Source organism: Perognathus longimembris, chromosome 18 (assembly GCF_023159225.1).
Source record: "Perognathus longimembris pacificus isolate PPM17 chromosome 18, ASM2315922v1, whole genome shotgun sequence".
NCBI classification, from domain to species: Eukaryota; Metazoa; Chordata; class Mammalia; order Rodentia; family Heteromyidae; genus Perognathus; species Perognathus longimembris.
The window spans coordinates 35,490,538-35,514,878 of record NC_063178.1 but is presented as its reverse complement, the minus strand read 5'-3'; the positions used below and the strand labels follow the sequence as shown (position 1 = coordinate 35,514,878).

The 24,341-nt window shown below is 41.3% G+C and overlaps 1 protein-coding gene across 1 annotated transcript in view; it reads right to left on the bottom strand.

The window, feature by feature from the left end:
• Positions 1–24,341, bottom strand: part of LOC125366928 (vomeronasal type-2 receptor 116-like) — a 60,604-nt gene that overhangs the window by 27,075 nt on the left and 9,188 nt on the right. The gene's annotated exons all lie outside the window — the stretch shown is intronic.

Below are 24,341 nucleotides of genomic sequence, written 5' to 3'. Positions count from 1 at the left end.
CTGCCATGCTGAAATTTGGGCTGGAAGCAAGGCCCACAGTTTCAGATATGTATATTAATATGTCTTTGTATATATGCACGTGTCTTGTTATTGACAGAAATGTCACCTACAGCCTACCTTTCATCAAAAGCGCTTGTGAATCCCCTGGAAGACTGGGTAAAGCTCTTCCCTGGGGCTGTGCATCTGAGGCCTTGCATCCAGGAGAAAAATAAAAATTGGAAAATATGTTTGCAGACTCTCCTACCTCACCTCAGGTGCTGTGATTTGTTCCAGTACCTCAGGGACGAAGTTATGTTAGATATTTTTGGTCCAATATTTGAGTCCAGAAACTAATTGCATGAAATTTGGGATGATGCAAGTGGATTGCATCAGAGGATGTCATGTCAAGTACATGGTGAAATGGCCAGGAAAAAATTCTATGCCCAGGAGATAATAATTATATGGATTATAGTATACTAAGTGAAGTGAGCTAGATCCAAAGAAACTGGTTGCATAGTTTCCTTCCTATTTTACAATGAAAGTATGCCTAGAAATCTACAAGTAGTAGTGCATATATTCATTCTACACAGTAGATTGTAAAACGCAAAAAAGAACACACACACACACACACACACACACACACACACACACACACACGGACATGAAAAATCACACTCTAGAATTTCCCACAGTGAGACTTGTAGAGGATGTTCTTAGAAGGATAGTACCTTAGCTCAATAGCTATGTGTATATGATCATATAAAATGATATGCATCAGAAAGAACTACATGCTTTTCTTCTCACTACATTTTTGTCTTTTCTTTGAAATGGATTCAGTGTCTCTAGCTTCCCAGAATCACTGTGTGTATACACATCATACCTGATGCCATTAGGGGGTCCCAGAGCCACAAACTGGCCTTGTGACCTGGACACACATGAGCCTTTCTCAAGCTGTTCTACATCTAGACTTCAACTTGCCCGGGTGGCTGGATTCTTCCTATTGTTTAAACCATCCTTCCTGTCAACCCATAACAAGTTAGTTTACACCCAGAAGATTCTGAACCATTTGTTCAAAAAGTGAGTGTCAGTTCTGCTATTGTGAGACATTTATCTGCAGTGTAAGCAGAGGGTTTAGGGAAGTATGATGCTTAAGAGAAGCACCCTTATTGCATAATGCCAGAACCATGGGTTAGGAAGAATACAAGTGCTAAATTAGGCTGGCCCTGTGGAAAGTGCTGTGCCTCTGTGGGATCTTTTCTGTCCCTGTATCTTCCTTACAAGCACAATATTCTCTAGATCCATCTTCACTTATTTGCGGAATGAGCCAAAAAAGACTTATTCACGAACAGGACACCACATAGAATCTGGAAGGAATATCCCTAATCTAAATCTACACAGAGCAAAAATGGCTGAAAACAGAGCAAGAGGCTCTAGGAAGGAGGCTCATATCTAGGAAGGAGTTGGCTTTCATTCATGGCCTTAATATGGACCAACTGTAAGGTCCACCCAAAGGGCCCCATGCAGATGCTTCCCACCTGGTTAAGTCTCCCCTCAGTTACCTGGGTAACTGGTATATCTGGAGGCAGTTACCTCTCCCTTCCCTGAGGTCACTTCCTAATCCACCTGGCCCCACCCACCCTGCCCCTGCCCTAGATAAGGCAGGGCAGTGCTGGGCAGGGGTTAGCCCTTCTCTCTGGCCATGCATGATCTCATCCACAGGCCAGCAGTTCAGTAATAAACTCTCCCTCTTGCCTGAACACTCTGTGGTGATCTTTATTGGCTACCTATTTTAATAACTCTTATATATCTCTCGCGTGCTTTTAATGGGTCTTTGGGGTCACAGTCACACCCGAGCCAGGACACTGCTAGCAATTCTCTTGCCAACAAAGGAGGCCTGCTGGAAATACTCTCAGACACAGTTTCTGCAGCTGCAATGGTAAATGGTCAGAAGTCGCTTATATTCAGGCTCTCTTTGCTCGCTCTCATTGTCTCTTTTCCTCACTTTCGCTCCCTTTCTCTCTCCCTCTCTCTTGTCTGCTTGCTTGCTTGCTTATTTTATAAAACTCCAAGTCATCTCATCCTGTAAATGTGCCTTGCTAACAAAGCAGCCTCTTTTCATAGGCTTTGGAAACTGAAGCTCGGCCACTAATGTGCTTTGTCAGCAAAGACATCTAAAAGTTGCCTTTTTTCTCTGGCATTGACCACGCGGTAGATAGTGGGTTTAACAGGCACCATTATGTCACCAGCTCAGATGCCATTATGCCATGCCTTGTGTTATTTGTTTGTGTCTCTCCTGGCCCCTCTCCATTCACCGTGGCACCCCACTTGAGCTGAATTGGGTTATCAAAATACAGTGCTTCCATTTTGTAATCTGAAAGTTTTTGTTTGCTAGCAAAGTTGTTGTTTTTCTAACTGACCACAGTGTTCTAAAATATTGGGCACAATGTCACTTGCTGCTGGAATTCCAAAAGTGCCTAAAGCCAAAACTATTTTTTCACATTGTAAAGCCTATGTGCACAGAGTATTTGTGTGTATTACACGTGTGTATGTCTATCTGTAAAGAAATGTACTCATGGCCTTACATAGGAAACTGGAACCCCTTTGTACTTCACTTTGACAATAAAGGGAAAAAAATCGCTATTGCATGTGATATGTTTTTATGTTCAGGATTGCATATAAGTGCACCGGTCCCTGTACTCACATATATACCCATACCCATACAACATGCAAATGTGACAAAGGCAATGAAAAAGTACTCCTCCCCCATTGATCTGTGGTCAGGGGGCAACAGATGGAGTCCCAGGAGAGGCCAGAGCCATAAGATTGAAGTGCCAGACTTTGAAGTCAGGCCCTACTTTACCACGAGAACCCCACTTTACTACGTGAACCTGAGATAAGCAGGCCCTGTGAGCAAACCCAGGATAAGCCCATTAGGGCCCAGTCGGTCTAGAACTCTTACCGCTGGGAATGCTTAACTCTGACCACCCCTGGGGTGCCTCGAACCCTGAGCCAATCAGATTTGTACCTGTGTCCTAATCTTGCTTGCTTGAACACCTGATTGTTGTAACTTTGTTTTTTGCCTTTATAAGCCCTGTGTAATCATAGCTCAAGGTTCCCTCCTAACCTCCGCTGTGTCGGTGGGTAGGACGAGGCCCGAGTTGCAGCTCGCTTAAATAAAGCCTTGCCTTGCTTTTGCATTTCAGAATGTCTGAGTCTCAGTGGTCTTCTTGGTGGTGGTTTCGCGACTTGGCACAACATTTGGGGTTTCATCCGGAATAGCCCCAGAGACCCCCGAGACCCTAGACTCTGAAGGTAAGAAAACAGCCTCATTTGTCTTGTAATGTGTCTGTTTGTCTGTTTTGCTTTTGCTTATTTCTTGAAGGGGTTGTTGAAGCAGTCACGCTTACTCGGCAATTCTGGGGAGACTGGGGGATGTCCCAGACTCCCCACCTTTGAAGGGGGACCTCTGGAGCCCCGCTTTCAACTTGAGTTCACTCTCTGCACCCTTGCCGGAGGATGTGTGGGCCAACTTGGGAAATCTCGTTTTTCTTGTTCTTGTTCTTGCCTATGTTTTTTTCCTTTTGTATTAATTGTTTTGGTTTCTTTTATTTTGTAGCCTTTTGGATTAAACATCTGATCAAAGCTATGGGTAACATTCTATCTTGGGGACCTCTATCTAGCCCCCTAGATTTGACTCTAGCTCACTGGAGGGAGATCAAGGAGATAGCTCAAAACCGAGGTGTGGCACTTAAGGAGGAAAAATGGATTACCCTGTGAAAGTCAGAATGGCCCACCCTTGAGAGAGCTAATTGGCCACCTGAAGGGAGCTTTGACATAATTAAGATCAGTACTTTACAAGCCTAATCAAAGCCCCTCATTCAGGCTATATAGACCAGATTCCTTATATAGACACCTGGAGAGAACTAGTTGACAGGGACACTCCAGCTTGGGTTCGGCCTTTCTTACCAACTCCCTCCTCCACTCCTTCCCCTACTCCAATATTCACTCAAAAGTCACGGGGTGACAAGAAAGAAACTAAGAGGGGAGAGAAGAAATTATATCCACCTGTCCTTCAGGGAGGAAGCACGGAGGAGGAAATGCTTCCACCTCCATACTCCCCACCCCAGTTAACTCTCCAAGAGGAGGACTCTGAGGAAGATGTTTCAGCTGTGCCCTCCGCCCCGGAGGGCCCTGCTCAATCAATTCGCTGGCACCGAAGAATTACATCTCTTCATAATTCTGTTGCCCTTCCCCTACACCCTATAAGTCCTGTGGATGCAGATGGTCGACAACAATTCCAATACTGGCCATTTGCTACTAGTAATCTTTACAATTGGCATGCCCAAAATGCCTCCTTTTCTGAGAAACGTCAGGACTTAATTTGCTTGTTTGAAACTATACTTTTCACTCACCAGCCCACTTGGGATGATTGTAGCCAGCTTTTACAGGTCCTTTTCACCAGTGAGGAGAAAGGTCCTATCCAAGAAGCAGCCTGGAGACTTATCTCTGGCCCCAATGAAATGCCCATCACGAATCCTGCCTTGATATTTTCCTAAGACCCGTCCTGCATGGGACTACAATACGGCTGAAGGTAGGGAATGACTCCTTGTCTATCGCCAGGCTCTGATGGCAGGTCTCAAGGCAGTGGCTCGCCGACCTACAAATATGGCCAAAGTTTATTATATTAGGCAGGGAAAAAGTGTACGTCCGGCAGCATACCTTGAGCGGCTTGTGGAAGCTTTTAGTCACTACACCCTGTATGATCTTGAGACCCAGGAATCTGCTCAGATAATTATGTTTGCCTACGTAAATCAAGCCACACCGGACATAAAGCGCAAGTTGCAGGCTCTAGACAGGCTCAGTGAAAAATCTATTAGGGACCTAGTAGCAGTGGTGGAAAAGTTTTATAATAAGAGAGAAATAGGAGAACAAAAACAGGAAAGGAAGGACAAAGAACATGGAATTGAGCAAGAAAAGAGGAACAGAGTTGAGGAAAGGAGTTTGGCTAGAATTTTGGAGCAACAATGCAAGGATCTCAGGGAAATCCTGACCTCTATGCAGGCAGGAAACTTTATACAATCCTCCTCTCCAAGTAAGGAGCAGGAGCCCAAACCCCAATCAAGAGTGGGAAAGAATCAGTGTGCCTATTGCAAGGAAGAGGGGCATTGGGTCAAAAACTACCCAGAGCTAGCCAAGAAAAAGGAGGAAAAACATAAATTAGGATCAAGAGTGTTGTCAACCTTAGAGATGGCTGGGGACAGTGACTGAGGGATTCGGGGCTCTGATCTCCTCCCTGAGCCCAGGATAACATTGAAAGTGGAGGGGAATCCAGTCATGTTCATGGTAGATACAGGAGCAGAAAATTCAGTATTACTAGCCCCAAGAGGGCCCATGTCCACTAAAACAACATGGGTCCAAGGTGTGATAGGCACTAAACACTATAAATGGACTACTCGAAGAACAGTGGACGTGGGCCAGGTAACCCACCCCTTTTTAGTCATCCCTGACTGCCCCTATCCATTGCTTGGACGTGATCTCTTAACAAAAATGAAAGCTCAGATACAGTTCACAGGCTGTGGGGCTTCTGTAACAAACTCAAGAGAAAAGCATGTTAGTATACTAATAACTAGCAAGTTAGAAGAGGAGTATAGGCTATACCAGCATCTCAAGCCTGAGTCTCCGGAAAATGAGTGGCTATGGGCGTTTCCCCAAGCATGGGCAGAAACTGGGAGAATGGGACTGGCAAAACATCGTCCTTCAATCTTTGTGGAACTCAAAACCGGGGCCAACCCAGTAAGAGTCTGCCAGTACCCTATGTCACTAGAAGCAAAGAAGGGGATCACTCCTCACATCAGAAAATTGTTAGATTTAGGAGTTCTGAAGCCCATCCAGTCAGCCTGGAATACTCCACTGTTGCCTATAAAAAAGCCTAATTCTAATGATTACAGACCAGTGCAAGACTTGAGAGAAATTAACAAGAGAGTAATGGACATTCATCCAACAGTCCCTAACCCATATACCCTGCTGAGATCCCTGTCACTGAGCTATGTGTGGTATACTGTGTTGGATCTAAAGGATGCTTTCTTTAGCCTGCCTTTAGACCCAAAGTTACTTTGCATTTACTTGGGACGATCCTGAAATCAGGATAAGCGGTCAACTGACCTGGACCAGGCTGCCTCAAGGATTTAAGAATTCACCTACCATCTTTGATGAGGCGTTACATGAAGACCTGAGTGAGTACCGTTCCCAAAATACTGGAATAAGTCTATTGCAATATGTAGATGATTTGTTAATAGCCGTTCCAGTCAAAAATAGCTGTCTAAAGGGAACAGCTAGGCTCTTAAAGACTCTTGGCAATTTGGGCTATAGGGCCTCCACTAAAAAGGCACAAATTTGTAAACCTGAAGTCACCTATCTGGGCTTCATATTAAAAGAGGGCAAGCGTTGGCTGTCAGATGCACGTAAAGAGACTGTGCCAAAAATCCCTGTGCCTAAGTAAGCCAGACAAGTCAGAGTTCCTGGGAACCGTGGGCTTTTGCCAGCTGTGGATACCTGGGTTTGCTGAGATGGCCAAGCCTCTATATGAAGCAACCAAAAACCTCCCAGAATTTCATTGGACTGAGCAGATGCAAAAAGCCTTTGAGGCAATCAAGAAAAGCCTTCTAGAAGCCCCAGCCTTAGGCCTACCTGACGTGAACAAACCATTCACATTGTTCGTGGCTGAAAAGAAAAGAATAGCAAAAGGGGTGCTCACCCAGCCAATTGGGCCCTGGAGATGGCCGGTTGCCTACTTGTCAAAGAAATTGGATCCTGTCGCCGCTGGGTGGCCTCCGTGCTTAAGAATAATAGCTGCAGTAGCCCTCTTGGTAAAAGATGCAGATAAGTTGAATCTGGGACAGAACCTGACTGTGGCCACTATGCACTGTCCGGGTCATCAAAAGGGAGTTGATTCGGTGACTAGAGGGAATAATCTGGCTGACCAGGCAGCTAAGGACGCAGCCCTCCAGCCCAGAGCAGAAGTATTGACTCTAGTAGACCCAGGACCACGAGCTTTGCCTCCTGTACACCAGTATTCCCAAGAAGATTTGGAGTGGATAAAGAAAATTATGAGGGCCCACAAAACCCCGGACAGAGAAGGAAAAAATGACTGGTAGAAAAGTGGTGAAGAGAAACTTATCTTGCCACAAGGGCTGGGTAAGGGGATCCTTAGAAGAAGCCACCGAGTTTCTCACATGGGAACCCGAAGAATGCAGAACTTGCTCCGATACTCCAAAGTGAAAATTAGACAAGAAAATCAACTAATTGAAGATATTGCTAAAAATTGCAAGGTCTATCAGCTTACCAATGCTCCCAATCAACAAAGCATGACTAAAGGAGCTCACCTCCATGGGGATAGGCCAAGCGTGTATTGGGAAGTAGATTTCACAGAAATTAAACCTGGAAAATTTGGATACAAATATTTACTAGTCTTTGTAGACACCTTTTCAGGATGGGTGGAAGCCTATCCAACAAAGCATGAGACTGCGAATGTAGTGGCTAAGAAGATCCTGGAAGAAATCCTACCCAGGTATGGCTTCCTATCCACCACTGGGTCGGACAACGGACTGGCTTTTGTCTCAAAAGTAAGTCAGGGAATAGCCTCTGCACTGGGGATGGATGGGAAATTGCATTGTGCTTATAGACCCCAGAGTTCAGCACAGGTAGAGAGAATGAATCAGACTCTAAAAGAGACCTTAACTAAATTGGCCTTAGAGACTGGCGCAGACTGGGTGTCACTCCTTCATTGTGCTCTGCTTAGAGTAAGAAATTCTCCCTATCAGCTTGGCTTTACTCCTTTTGAAATAATGTATGGGTACCCCCCCACCCATTATCCCTAGCCTTCAAACTGAATTGCTTGCTGATTTGGATGATACTGAATTTTTGTGTAAACTTGATTATTTGCAGCTCGTGCACAAGAAAATGTGGCCCCAACTTAAGGCATTATATGATTCCGCTTCTGTCCCTACCCCCCATTTATTCAGACCAGGGGATTGGGTGTTCGTCTGGAGGCATAACCCCAAATCCTTAGAACCATGGTGGAAGGGACCCTACGTGGTGCTACTGATGACTCCCACTGCCCTTAAGTTAGATGGCATAGCCACTTGGGTCCATTGCTCCCATGCCAGGCCAGCTGACCCTTTCTCCCTGGACGATGACTACCATGGTGGATGGGAGGTCTCCAAGCACCTGACTCAGCCACTTTGCCTTCGCCTCAAGAAAAGAAAGTTAAACTGAATATTGTTGTAATTTTCTTTTTGCCTTCTTTCCTTGCTACCCAGGCTAATGTTGATGTTATTTTGGCAGCTCACTCCAAAGGGAGGTGACCCCCTTATTTTAGGTAGTTTTGGGCTTGCTCAGGAATACGGGTATAGCCACCTGACCCTTAGAGCACAGCTGAGAAGTTTATGTATTATTTTGTTGCTTACATTTGGATACTAAACACTATACAGCTAATGGTAAGTCTGTATAGCTGAAAGTTTGAAGTAATCCTGCAATCCCTTGGTAAAGTAGACTAAGGCCATAGGATCCTGGCTAGGTAAGGTCAACGCCCCTGAGTCAGCCTGAAGAAGTTACGGAAGATGGATGATCTTCACCCATCAGCCCAAGGGACCAGAGTTTTTTTTTTTTTTTTTTTTTTTTTTTTTTTTTTTTTTTTTGGCCAGTCCTGGGCCTTGGACTCAGGGCCTGAGTACTGTCCCTGGCTTCTTCCCGCTCAAGGCTAGCACTCTGCCACTTGAGCCACAGCGCCGCTTCTGGCCATTTTCTGTATATGTGGTGCTGGGGAATCGAACCTAGGGCCTCGTGTATCCGAGGCAGGCACTCTTGCCACTAGGCTATATCCCTAGCCCCCCAGAGTTATTTTTGGATACTACTTTGGGCCCTACTGGCCCATGCCTTACCTCTATATCATCCCCTAGACATGCAAGCCATTGAAATGGACAGAATGGAGCCATGATTGGCTCCCAAGGTACCAAAAAGAAAAAGGCGGACTTTGAAGTTAGGCCCCACCTTACCACATGAACCCCACTTTACCACGTGAACCTGAGATAAGCAGGCCCTGTGAGCAGGCCCAGGACAAGCCCATTAGGGCCCAGTCGGTCTAGAACTCTAACCTCTGGGAAAGCTTAACTCTGACAACCCCTAGAATGCCTCGAACCCTGAGCCAATCAGATTTGTACCTGTGTCCTAATCTTGCTTGCTTGAACACCTGATTGTTGTAACTTTGTTCTTTGCATTTATCAGCCCTGTGTAATCATAGCTCGGGGCTCCCTCCTAACCTCTGCTGTGTCGGTGGGTAGGACATGGCCTGAGTTGCAACTCGCTTAAATAAAGCCTTGCCTTGCTTTTGCATTTCAGAATGTCTGAGTCTCAGTGGTCTTCTTGGTGGTGGTTTTGCAACTTGGCATAATAGTCATAGCACTTTATAAAAGCATTAATAAATCTTCAGCAAATGTCCTTATCATATATGGTGATAATGAGCTCTTACTAGGTATGATGAGGTATATTGAGCACTTTTTAATAAAAGACAAAATTTGAATCTTGAACACACAGTTGGAGCTTACCATGAGGAGGAGATATTTCATTCTAGGTTCATTACATGTACCTCTCATTTTTTTACACCATCATCCAGATGTTTCTGGATTCACAGATGTTGTCAAGTCAGTTAACCCTTTCAAATACTCTGAAGACTTTTTCCTTGCTTGGCTGTGGATCCTCTCTTTTAATGGCTCAGATTCCGGGTCTGACTGTGTAACATGAGAGAACGGTCCTCATGATGCTTCCTTGGATTGGTTGCCTTGGCACATTTTTGACATGACTATGACTGGACACAGTCACAATATATACAACGCTGTGTATTCTGTGGCCCGGGCTCTCCATGAGGTGTGACTTCATCAAACAGAAACACAAACAGTGGGAAACAGAAAGCAGACAGTGGCTTCCCCTGCACAGGTAAGGTCTTCTGTGTTGGATGGCACACACCATGAGCAACAGTCACTTCCCAGGTAGTTTCCTTAAAATATGGAATTTAAATATTTTAGGTAAGTTTCCAAGATCCAAGTAATATTTTTTAAATGTCTGGGAGGTACTCTAGACATGTATTTTTGTGCTCTTCAGGTAAAGCAGGCCATGAAAAGGATCAAGTGAGTTATTTTATAAATTATTTTAGACAAATAGCCTCAACATATGCATAGCAGATGTTTTGACAACTGTAAATTCACCTTTTCCCTATGAGTTTCTTTTGAAATAGCAAAATTATCCATATTTTTATGAGGGACCTAGTTTCATTCTACGTCATGTATTAATTTTTTTAATTCAAAAATTTTATTGTAAAGGTGATATACAAAGGGCTTACAGTTACATAAGTAAGGTGATGAATATATTTCTTTTTTATGATAATATTTTTTCTTATTGTCAAAGTGATGTACAGAGAAGTTACAGTTTCATACGTTAGGCATTGGATACATTTCTTGGACTGTTTGTTACCTCCTTCCTCATTCCCTCCTCGCTGCTTCCCCTTTCCCTCTCCCCCCATGAGTTGTTCAGTTGGTTTACACAAAACAGTTTTGCAAGTATTGCTTTTGTAGTCATTTGTCTTTTTATCTGGTGTCTCTCGATTTTGGTATTCCCTTTCATTTTCCTGGTTTTAATACCAGTATATACAATTTCCAATGTAGTCAGATAAGATACAGTGATAGTGCAGGTTCAACTACAGGAAGGGGATACAAGAAGATCATCAACAATAGAAGCTACAATTTCACATGGCATGTGGAAAGAAATTACAACAGTGATATATCACTCGTTTCCATAACATGAAGTTCATTTCACTTAACATTATCTTATACATGCATTAAATTTTGACCAGGCTCAAACTAGCAACATTCATAAAATTAGTGATTGTGGCAAACTATAGCTAGGCAACTGAGAATCATCTAATTTATGACTAATTAGATGGACTGGCTTTTTCTTGAAAAATCATTATTTATTCCTTTGTTGAGTGACCAGGATTTAGCAGGATTATTTTTATTCCTCCATAGATTTTCTTCTGGGATACTTCAATAGGTGGCTCTGCTATTACCACATTCTGAATCAGAAATTAAAGGCAATCAGGAATTTTTTTTTCAGGTTTTCTCTCTTAACTTGGGATAGATTTCACCATAAAATGATATCTCTTTTAGCTGCACCCTTTTCTGAAGAACATCGAATTTCACAATCCTGCTGGAGATCATGTGATTTTGGATTAGAAAAGGAAATTGGAAGCAGAGTATGACATTGTAAACATTTGGAATTTCCCAGGTCTTGAACTTGAAAGTAGGAAAATTTTCTCCATATGCTCATCAATTGTCTTTATTTGATGAAATGGTACGCTGGGCCATAGCATGTACAGAGGTGGGTTGGGTTTAATTGTGATGATTTTAAGGACATATAAGTAAGCAAAATTAAAATGTATATCTGTTTGGATGCCTGCAAACTACTCCAGTAATACTAGCTGCTTACGTGGCTGAGATACAATTATTATGGTTTAAAGGCAGTCCAAGCAAGAAAGGCTGTGAGATCCTAATCTTCATGCAACCACCAAAGAAGCAGAGCTGGACCCTAGTGACTCATTCCTGCAATGCTATCTTCTCAGGAGGGAGACATCCTCAGATCTAAGATTGCTGATCTGTTTGAAGCCCAACCTGGCAGATAAGTCTTTGGGACTCTTATCTCAACTGACAAACAAAAACCCCAGGTGGAACTGTGGATCAAGTTGTAGAGTACTAACCTTGAGCAAAACAAAAGCCCAAGGACAATGCACATACCCCGAGAGCAAACCCCAGGAACAGCACCAAAAAAAAAAGGAAATTAACAGTCTCTAAATGTCAATTAAGAATAGTGTCATAAAATAAGAGTTGCATATTCATAGCAAGCTTTTAACACTGTGACAAAGTACCCAAGGAATCACTTTATGTGGTTTAAAGATTTGCTTCCTTCTGTGGAGGTTTCATTCAAGGGTTATTTGTCCTGCTAGTTATCTTTGGTGCGAGGAATCCTTGAGAATCTATCAGAAAATTCTCACTTTTGGCCACTGAAAAACTAAGAAGATATGATACATATGGGGATCATATAACCCTTTAAAAGGGATGTCTGTGCTCTACCTTTAGAGCATACTGTTAAAGTTTCAAAGATGATCCTTCGTTCTTGCTGTTCACAATTTCATGGATGATTAGGAGACAAAATATTCAATGATGTTCCATAAGGCTTGCCAGTAGGACTTACTTTCTTTTTTTGTAATTTATTAATTAAACACAAATCTTTTGATAAGGTGTTGTGCAAAAAGGGTACAGTTACATAGTAGGGCAGTGTGTACATTTCTTGTGATATCTTACACCCTGTTTTTCTTTCCCTTCCCTAGGTCAGGAAGAAGGACTTACTTTCTAACCATTAAGCTCTACTTTTAAAGGTCTCCCATTTCTCAATCATTCAACAGACTACAGCTGAAGGGTATAGCCCATAAACCTTTTGTGATCATGTGATTGGGAATCTATAAGATCACTCAATACTTGACTGTACTTATGTGTATAAAATCAATATGCTTTATAATCCAATATTTTAAAACAATGGATTTTTAGTGTATTACATAAAAGTTACTGACATATATCTGATTTTTCTCAGTCTCCCCACTCTGTATGCAGTGAGATTTGTGGTCCTGGATGCAGGAAATACCCTCAGGAGGGAAAGGATGCCTGTAGCTTTGATTGCACTCCTTGCTCAGGGAATGAGATGGCTAGTGGGTCAGGTCAGTGCATGTCTTTGGGAGAAATTCATACTTTCTCCCAACCCATGCAAGTCAATTCAAATGTTGGATATTAGGATTGCACAATCAAAATTTTCTTTCACTCCCTTAGTAATTTAATTGGGACAGTTGTTGATACTTCTTTTTAAAAAAATCATGGGCTCTGATTTACATATAGGGTTATTTTTTTCTAGTCTGCTGTGTGTATGTTTACTCAGCTACTCATTTCTATAAGTTTAACTTCTATCATATTAAATGTAAAGCCTTTTAAAGAACAAAGACTCTATCTTCTTCAAGATTACTTTCTGACTACAAAGGAAACACAGATCCTGCATATGTTTACTTCCTAGTGCTTAGTCCTTTCCTTACAACAGAGCAAGTGCTCAGGGTTGGGTTTGTTGTAAGAAAAAGGCATAGCTGTTGTGCATAGCATGACTTCATAGCTCCTAAGAGTGACTTGATTCTCTGTTCCTACAGTTGAGTAGAGACAATTATAACAACTGCAGGAAGAACCACCATGTTCCTATCTATATTGTACAGAGAAGCAGAGAAATATGCAAGGCTTATGACCCACAATTTCAAATGAGGGGTTTGAGTTGTATCCACAGTTCTGAGAATTATGACAGCATAAAGAAAGGAAAAAATTATTCGTGGGTATTAGAAATGGAAAGAACTTAGATGTATGATTGTTGTGGTAAGTAAAGGAGCACCAGTAAAACTGAAATATGAGGAATGAGTATGTAAACATGATGCAGACATAAAAATAATATTAAAATCATCTGGTAATACTCAGTAATATTTACTTTATATTACTAAGTATTCATATGTCAAAAATATCTCCATACATGCATTTTCTAATTTTTTTTTTAGTACTACAAGGGGACTAATGGTAATTTGTCTCCCTTACCAGATATGGACCAGTGTGTGAAGTGTCCAGATCATCAGTATGCCAACACACAGAGAAACCAGTGCCTCCCCAAAGCTGCAAGTTTCCTAGCTTATGGAGAGCCCTTGGGGATGGTCTTGGCCTGCATGGCTCTTTGCTTATCTGCACTCACAGTAGTTGTTCTTGGAATCTTTGTGAAACATCACAACACCCCCATTGTCAAGGCTAATAACCAGGCTCTCAGCTACATCCTGCTTGTCTCCCACATCTTCTGCTTCTTCTGTCCCTTGGTCCTTATTGGCCATCCCAACACAGTCACCTGCATTCTACAGCAAACCACAATTGGAGTTGCATTCACTGTAGCTGTTTCTGCTGTCTTGGCCAAAACTCTAACTGTGCTTCTGGCCTTCAAGGTCACTTCTCCAGGGAGAACAATGAGATGGCTGCTGGTATCAGGGGCTCCTAACTTAATTACTCCCATCTGCACCCTGATCCAGGTGACTCTCTGTGGACTCTGGCTGGGAAACTTTCCTCCCTTCATTGATACAGATACCCACTCTGAACATGGCCTCATCATCATCCTCTGTAACAAGGGCTCCCTCCTTGCTTTCTAATGTGTATTGGGATACCTAGGCTCCCTGGCCCTGGCCAGCTTCACTGTGGTTTTCCTGGCCAGGAACCTGCCTGACACCTTCAATGAAGCCAAGTGCCTGAACATGCTGGTGTTCTGCAGTGTGTGGCTCAGCTTTCTGCCTGGATACCACAGTGCCAAGGGGAAGGTAATGGTGGCTGCGGAGGTCTTCTCCATCTTGGCCTCTAGTGCAGGGCTCGTGGGCTTCATCTTTGCCCCCAAGTGCTACATCATCTTAATCAGGCCAAATAAAAATTGTCTGCATGGCTTCTGGGATAAAAGACATAGAAGTAGAGATAAGCATTGTTAAGACTAAACTCATATATTTGATTACTGTATACAATTTCTGAGCTAAATCTATAGTCATCTTGTGGATACCTAAGACAGTATCCCAAATCTCATGTATTCATACTAATATACTCCTTTGTAAAATGAAAAACTGTTATTTGTTAAATATTAAAGTACAAAATCTAATCCCATGCTGTACTTAACAGTCTTAGTATGATGACTATTTTGCTACTATGTCACCTTAAACTTCTCTTTTTATGGGTATCTTAAATCACAACATCTGATTTACAACTTGCTTTTTAGTAAGGACATCTTTTGCTTTGGTCTGTTATGTGAATGTTTGCAGTCCCGTATAATTTATCATGTCAAGTGTATATTTTTGTCTTTTCCTATCCAGTGTGTATACTTCTAGACATACATATTCTAGTTACAATAAATGGGGAAAACCATGCAATACATGTTTCTTTTGGCCTGGCTTACTTTGATTAAAATATTTTTTTCCATGTTTCCATTTCCTTCCAGATAGTACATAGCATTTTTTCTGATGGAAGCTTAAAATTCCATTGTGTAATAAATTGGAAAATAGTAAAGATAAATCTCCAAAGCAGAATTATAAATGTCTAAACATAATGCACAATGATATACTCAACATCCTTAGCGTATGGGAATATAAAGCCAAATGGCACTGGATTTTATCTCACTCTAGTGACAATGTCTATCATTAAGAAGAGTAATTTAAAAATGCTGCCAAGTATAAAGGGAAAAGGGACACGTATACACAGGTTCATAGGAATGTATTTCCATATACCTAGTAGGGAAATCATTATGTAGCTTTAACATATGAAACAGTGAGAAAACCTTGTGAGACTGAAGACCATTGCATGCACAAAGGGACAGCTCTAAGTAAACCTTCTGTACAGCTAACACATACTACTGAGAACTGTTAAATTAAGTGATAAAATCCTGTATAATATAATGAATATAAAGGTAAAAAAATAAAAGAGCAGGGGCAGCAGCACTAGGGAAAAAGACAGCTTGCATTCTGTCCATCCCCAGCACTTCTGCACAGACCCTTTCTCTGTTGAGAAGAAGAGAAATGCATTTTTCAAGGTGTTAGCCATTATATTCCCAGGAAGTTCAAAGAGCATTATGCTCCTCCAGGTCTCTAAATGGAGGAACAACTTGGCCAGGTCAGAGACAGAACCATATTGATTCATATAAGACCAAGTTTTCATTCCTTCTATCCATCCATCTTTCTGTTTTCTTCTTTCTTCCTCTTTTACTTTACTTCCTCCCTCCCTCCCTCCCTCCATCCATCCATCCCTTCCTTTTCTTTTATGCCACTACCTGGGATTGAACTTCAGGGCCTGGCTACTGTCCCTTAGCTTTTTTAATTTTTGCAAGGCTGTCACTTTACCACTTGAGCCATACCTGCAACTCTAGATTTTTGCTCATTAATTGGAGATAAGAATCCCATAGACTCTTCTATGTGGGTTGGCTTCAAACCAGTATCCTTAGATCCTAGCCTCCTGGGTAGCTAGGATTATAGGTGGGAGCTACTGCCTAGACCTGTTCCAATATAGTACTCTGAAGGGAGAGATTGGGAGAAATCTGGGGGTTTCAAATGTGGTTATCAAATGAATGATTCTGAACTACAGGGTGGAAATGGAATTATGTAGAATCAATACAGATTTGGCTCCCCATATTTAAGTGTAAGAAAGAGCCAAGCAGTTCATTTCTCAGTATCAAGCCTAAATTCCATTCTGAGTCTCAATTTTCTGGTTGCCAAGTTTTGGGATTTACTTCCCTTCTTTCCCTATGTGATCCTGGAGGCTTGGGTAATAATGTCCACCAAGTGTTGCTGGTGATGGGGCTTTAGTGCCCATCAGAAGAAGGTCACGGTGTCTCTGTGTACTGAGTACAGGTCTTACCACCTCTGGGCAAGTTGAAATCATTCACAGAATACCTGCTTCCTCTGAGTGCACCTAATGCACTCAATCTCAATGGATGATCTAAGCATACAGTGACAAGCACATGACAAGGCACACACAAAGAGTTACAACATAAGCCAAGCACAGGTGCCTCCATGCCTGAAATCCTAGTTACTCAAGAGGCTGAGATCTGAGGATAGTGGTTCAAAGCCAGCTGGGGCAGGAAAGGCCATGGGACTCTTATCTACAATGAACCACCAGTAAACCGGATGTGGAGCTGTGGCTCAAAGAGGTAGAGGGCTTAACCTTGAGCAAGAAAGCTAAGGAACAGTGCTTGGGCCCTGAATTCAAGCCCCACAACCAACAACAACAGACAATAACAAGAGAACACATTTTAGTGAGGGTAAATTATAAGGAGGTCAACCTAGAAACTTCTTGATGCCTCTAGCAGATCTGCTGTCTGGATCTTATCTGTTCAGTTTCTGGAACTGAAATAAAGACACTGGTCTAAGTAGCATTGTCTTTTCCTCACTGCAATCCTAGCACCTTGCTGGATGGTGGGGCTTTTCACCCAGCTTCATAGAGTCTAGAGGTGAAACAGGCTGTTCTTTGAACTGCATATGTGTCATGCTGTTTGGCCCCATGACAGTTTTGCTACAGAGAATGCTCTCCCCCAATTGTCCCCCTAGATGGTTCTCATTACTAGCTCTTGAGTGGTTTACTCCATGGTTTGCATTTGGTGAGCTTGGGTCCTCACACAAAGATATGGGTTTTGCCTTGAAAAGCTCCATGCAAGCCACTTTCTGGGCTACACGCCTTTGGGACAGAAGTCCACCTGCAGTCATCGGCTTTTTAATAAAGACTCCCAGTTCAGCCTCTCAAGACGTGGCTTCTCTGTATCTTGCAAGTGAATTCCCACACAACAAAATCCAGTAGACTCTGTCTCCTCCTTGTCTCTCCCCTCCCTTCACCCTGGCCTCCAATCTTACATATTTGTGCTCCAGAAAATTCAACTGGTCATGCAGGCATCTACAGCCATCTCCACCGACAGAACCTGCAAAAGAAAATTCAGAACAATCTTTCTCTATTTGCAGTTTGCTCAGGAACCTAGCGTTTGATGTATGTGAATCATTCAAGCTACAGCCAGATGGAAGAAAGGAATTGCTGGGGTGCTACTCCACAGCAGGGAGACCCTAGGTACAATTTCCAGCTATTCCACACACCAGCTCCAGCCTCTTGCCCCTATAAGACAAATAGACATAGTGAAGGTTAGAGAAAGATTTATTACCTGGAAGCCAGGGAGAGTACAGCATTCAGCCTATTTTCAGCCATCTTCAGAGATACAGATAGGAATTTAGGCTTTGAATACATAACTGGGGCAAGAGTTATAAGAATTATAATCTTCAAGACAGGTGCTGGTGGCTCAGACCTGTAACCCTGGCTACTCAGGAGACTGAGATCTGAGAATCAAGTTTTGACACCTGCCTGGCAGGAAAGTCCTTGAGACTCCTATGTACAATTAACCACCTACAAACCAGAAGGTGACCTGTGGTTCAAACTGATAAGGTGCTGGCTTTGAGCAAAAGGAGGCTTAGGGACAATGCTGAGGCCTTGAGTTCAAGCCCCAGTTGCACTGCCAAAAAAAAAAAATCGAATCTCAAATTGATTGCTTCCTTTCACACAACCTTGTAAAGCCTCCTTTTAAGCAAAAAGCTATTTTAATTAAGTCCTACCTTTTACTGTTACATCCTTTTACAAATTCCAGATTTGGCCAGCTTGTGTACCCTTTTTGATTGCATTTTTAGCTGCATTAACTACAACTACCTAAGCCAAATTCTCTTAAAGTTTTACTTTAAAATGTATTTTTAAAAATGATTATCTTTAAGCAGTTGTATAGAAGAGTTCCATTTAGCAAATGAATATAATGTGTTTTGAACCATGTTACCTCTTGAGAAAAGGGGAGGGGGAACCCCACACTTGGCAACTAGAAAACTGAGACTCAGAATTGAATTCAGTTTGATATAAAGAGATTAACTGCTTGGCTCCTTCTTACACTCAAAGATGGGGCACGACATCTGTATTGATTCCACATAAATCAGTCTCTACTCTGTAGTGTGGAATCATTCATCTGATAGTCACACTGCAAACCGCTGATTTCTCCCCATCTCTCCTTTCAGAGTACTTGGAACAGCTTTAAGCAGAAAGGTGGTGGCTCCCACCTGTAATCCTAGCTACTTAGCAGCATGAGCTCTGAGAGCTGTGACCTAATCAGCAAGAAAACAGAGGATGCCACACTTAATAAGCCACATCATAGGAGTCCCCTCCACAGGCTAGCGGCTGCACATAGACTTCCCAAATTGTGCATCTGGAAGCAGCTCAGAGTTAAGTCTTTAAAAGACAAAAACCACATCCTTTCTGCCAAGCAATGCTTTGTTTTGCAAAGCATATCCAGAAACAAAACTGAGCAGTAAATGTAGACTTACTCCCCTAAATACTGGGAGGCTCGAACATTTTGGGGGACTTTTCTTTTTATGAAGTTGCTGAGTAAACAGGATTTTGCAACACCTGTTTGAGCAAACAACAGTTCTGGGGTCAGGGGCTTTTTTCCTTGGGGGACAAAATGGCATCACTTCTGCCAGGCTTCAGGCCATAACCTATGCCATAGGGATACTAATTAGAATCCAGTCCCGATAGAAAGTCCATGGGATTCTGATCTGCCATTCAGCAAAAAGCTAGAAGTGGAGATGTGGCTCAAGTGGTAAAGTGCCAGCTTTGAGCTGAGTTTCATCTGCAATGTTAGCCTGGCATTGCCCTTTCCTCCTATTGACCCACCAAGGGTCCTTTTGGAGCAAGCAGCTGATAACCAGCTCCCCGCTCCTCTCACCTTGAAGTAACATTCCATTTGGTCAGTCTCCACCAAAAATGCTAATGGCAGACTCCCTTATCTACTATCCAGGAAGCTGCCACAAATCTTAGTCCGCTGTAACGAGCTCCCCCTTCCAAGCCCTACATGAATCCCTGGCCCTTAACTCCCCTATGTTAAGAACTCCCCCCCTACATAAAGACAAGTACCATTTCTCCCTCTCCCACGGAGGAGGTGGTCCCATCAACCCCTGCCGACAAAAGACTCCTGTTGCTGTACCTGACTGTGTCCATGTGGTTCTGCAATGGCTGTTTTCACCCAGTACTGGCACAAAAGAAAAGGAAAGAGGGAGGAAAGAAGGAAAGAAGGAAGGAAGGAAGGAAGGAAGGAAGGAAGGAAGGAAGGAAGGAAGGAAGGAAGGAAGGAAGGGAGGAAAGAAGGGAGGAAGGAAGGAAGGAGTGAAAGAAGAAGGAGAGTGAAAGAACAAAACTTGGTCTCATACCTATCATGGTTCTATCTCTGACCTAGCCAAGATGTTGCTCTATTTAGAGACCTGGAGGAGCATAATCCTCTTTGAAGGTCCTGGGAATGTCAAAAATAACACCTTTACAAATGCATTTCAATTCTTCTGAACAGAGAATGGGTCTGTTCAGGAGTGTTTGGAGTAGAGGGGATGCATGCAGTCCTCCTCTGCAAACATTGTTTCTACTTTTGAGGTTCACTGGAGACCTCAGTAGTTATGGCGGAGGTTCACTGGAGACCTCAGTAGTTACGGCGATAATAGAGTTGGCAAGAGAAGAGAAATCCAATAACACCATTGCCATGAGAAATTAGTCTGAAGGAATGTCACAACCCACCGCCCTCTCCTTGCCATGGCTTTCCTGACACCTTAGGCTCCACCTCCTCCAAGCTCCTCCTATGCCACCTCATTTGTGGTCAAGTAGTGGTTACAATACTTGAAGGTCAGTTCTAAGGAAACTGAGGCATGTGTGCAGTGGAACACCTTGTACCCTTGGCCTGGTCTTTGGGTAATAAGCTCCTACTTATGGCCTCATGCATACAGATCGCATCTCAGCCATATGCTTAATTTATGGGGTAGCAAATTGCACATGGGCAGAGCCCTTCCAAAAAAATGAAACAGGTGGAATACTAGAAGGTCCAACTGCCCCAGAGAGGGGAGTTACATATTGGTTTAGTGGAATTACGTACTGGGGTTTCTCAATCTTCTCAGCCCAAGAAATCTGTACCAAAACATGGAAGCAAATATTCAACAATACATGAAGATTTTTTAAATGTACTGTATTTATAAAATAAAACAATAACTGAAATATCTCTTAAGGAACAGAAACATGGTTCAATAAATTACACACACACACACACACACACACACACACACACTGTCATGTAAGGCAGGGGTGGGGTTGGGAGAGATGGGGAGAATGATGGAAGGGGTAACATTGTTCAGGATGCCTTGTATTCATAAACTGACATGTTGAATTTAAAACATTTATATGATTACTTAAAGATAATTAAGAAATTATACAAATAAATTTTTTAAAGTTGGGGAAGTTGACAGGTGCTGGTGGTTCACACCTCTAATCCTAGGTACTCAAGAGGTTAAGATCCAAGTATCACAGTTAGAATCCAGCCCAGGGAAGGAGAGTCATGAGCGTTTCCAATTAACCACTAATAGCTGAAAATGGAGCTATGGTTCAAGTGGCTGAGCACTAGCCTTGAGAAAAAATGTTTAAGGACAGTGCCCAGGTCTGGAGTTTGAGCCTAAGGTCCAGTGCGCATGCTCTCTCTCTCTCTCTAGTTCTCTCTCTCTCAAAACTTTAATACATGTAAAACTAAGTAATTCAAGAATAGATATGAGAATTATGAGTCATATTTTTCTTCCTACAGCAGTGAGCTTGTCCAAAAGAGACTTGAGAGGCAATCTCAGAAGTCTTCTATCATTGCTGTTATGGTATATCATTTATAGCGAGCAGTGGGTTTCATTATATTTATATCTTATATATCAATATATAATATATGTACCATACAACATATATATAATGTAATATAAAACTATATAATACATTCTATACAATAAAATAATATAATATGTAATGATATATAATACAGCATGTAGTATATGTTATATGCATAGTGTATAGAGTATATTATGAATTGTATATATAGTATATATAGTATATAGATAGCAGTGTACTATCCATATGCTATCTATCACATACTTAGTAATTATGTATACATAGCATGTAGTAAACAGTATGGTGTTTAGTATATGTAGTATGTAAACTATCCTATGTATCTTATATATGCAGGGCTATACAGTATAGTATAAACATACTACATACTATATATTACACTATTATATGTTTATACTGTATGCACTATACTATCTATATAACATAGCGTATGTCATATATATCCTATATGATATACACTATAAATATGATAGATAGTATATCTAGTTTTATATGCTATAAATACACTATATACTATCTATATATTATAAATAGCATACTGCTATATATACTATACATGTAATATACACTATATTATATAATTATATTGCATTATTATATTATGTATTATATATTATACTATATTGTTATATATTAGAGTATATATACTATATACAGTATGTATAATGTATATTATACTACTCTGTTATATAATATATACTATATTATGCTATATATTGTATTAATAGATTGTAATATAGATGGTATATTATATTATTTGTAAAGTACATAAATATATGTCTAAAATATATTTATATATGCTATATATAAAGCTATAATATATATACCCTGTATGTATATATTGTACATATACAGTATACAGTTTAAACTGTATATGGTACATAGTAAATATAGACTATGTGTAGTATATATAGCAATATATACTCTCTATATGTACCATATACTCTATGTATTGTACATAGAGGTAATATATATTCTATGTAAATATATATTCAAATGTTATATATGTAAAAATCTATTTATATGCTGACTACATATAACCCTATACTGCCCCTACCTTTCCTTCTCCTCTCCCATGACCTGACCTGACTGACTTCCTTTGTCTAATAGTCCCATTCTGCACCCATGTCTCATCTTTCTGAATGCCCCAGATTCCACATCCATGAATTGGAGCCCACCCCTGCATTTCCATAGCACTTGGGCCCTCTCTAGATGATGCAAGGTAACATCACTGCCTGTGGGCATCTTCAATGATTCCTACACTGAGATCTTGGACTTTTCTGATTTTGATTTGTGGTTGTCACTCATTATCCACTTTGTTCAGAGGTTGATGGAATTCCATGTAAGTAGAACTGGTCAGATATAACACAAAACCTATAAGCCATTCAATAAGTCATTAAATCACAGACTTTAAATAGCAGAAATTAAATAATAAAGCCAAGAATTTCAGGTCATGATTACCATTTAAAACGTGGTAGAGAAAATTCTGAGTTTATTGCTCTATTTTCTAGGCTGTAAATCACCATTTATGAGAAAACAACTATTTCACTGAGTTGGAATTTTATATCAGCCAATGCAAGCACTCTTCTTTCTTAGGAGTGGAGGCAATTATAACCACAATAACAAAGAATCACATTTTAAATAATCAACATCATCATTCTAATAAGTCAGTCAACAACAAAGAAAAATTAAACACTTCCACAGTGGGCTTTACAGCCAGGCAATTATTAAATATGAATCCCAAAAGGACAAATTCATAGAAAGAACAATGTGTTCTATTAATAATTTAATAATATTAATAATTTGTTGACGCATTCCACACACAAATGATATACATTATGCAACCTAGTTGGGCTTTGCTATTAGCAGTAGAGTTTTGTAAAGTGAGAGAATTTTTCCCCACTATGATGGAGTTGGAACTCAAGGGCTTGTGCTTCCTAGGGTTGGCATGACACTGCTCAGCCTGCTTGCCCGGATTTCCCTCTGGTGGCTGTTAGCCTTGGGTCTCACTTCCCACCCTGGCATGTGCCTAAGTCAAGATCTGCATGACTTCGTGTAATTAATGTCTACAATACTTTTCTGCCCATGTTGTCCTCAAATCACAATCCTCCCACATTCGGCCTCCCACACAGGAAACTCTTTTCTCCTCATAGCTTTTAAAATATTAAAATACATAGTTTATTTCTTTCATTTTCTAAAAGAAAGGTGATTACATGCAAATTAGATTTTAATTTCTGTAAGACTATACTTAGTTATCTAGCAAAGCTTATTTTCTTAGCAGAAAAAAATAATCCTTTCTATCATCCAAGCTTATGTTGTCCAAGATGGAAACCAATACTCACGTGCTGGGGACATTTAATATGTCAATGAGTTTAGTTTTATTTTCTCTTGACTTATCTTTAAACTTTTAAACAAGGCCCTGAGCTGGTGGATCATGGCTGTAATCCTCGCTACTCAGGAGGATGAAATCTGAGGATGAAGGTTCAAAGCAGACAGAAACAGGAAAGTCCGGGAGACTCTTATCTCCAACTAACCACAACAAAACTGGAAGTGAAGCTGTAGAAGTGTAGACTTACCTGAAAGTGCTCAGGGACATGCTTCTAAGCTCCGAGTTCAAGCCCCACACGGGACAGGAAAAGAAATTAAAATAGCCATATAGAGATTTCTATTGAACCTAATAATGGTTTTATAGTACAATATTTCTTTTAATGGTTGAAAATTTACCACCTAAACTAGGCTGTGCTGAAAATTCATTATCCATACTGCTGATTGTATAATAAAGATTTTACCAAATGTATCCTCCTCCAGATAGAATCTAAAAACTGAACCAGATAACGGACAAAATATTTTAATTTTTATACCAGTACTGGCCTTGAACTCAGGGTCTGGGCACTGTCTCTTAGGTTTTTCACTCAAGGTTGGTGCTGCATTGCTAGCCTTGAGCACCAAAGGTCAGAG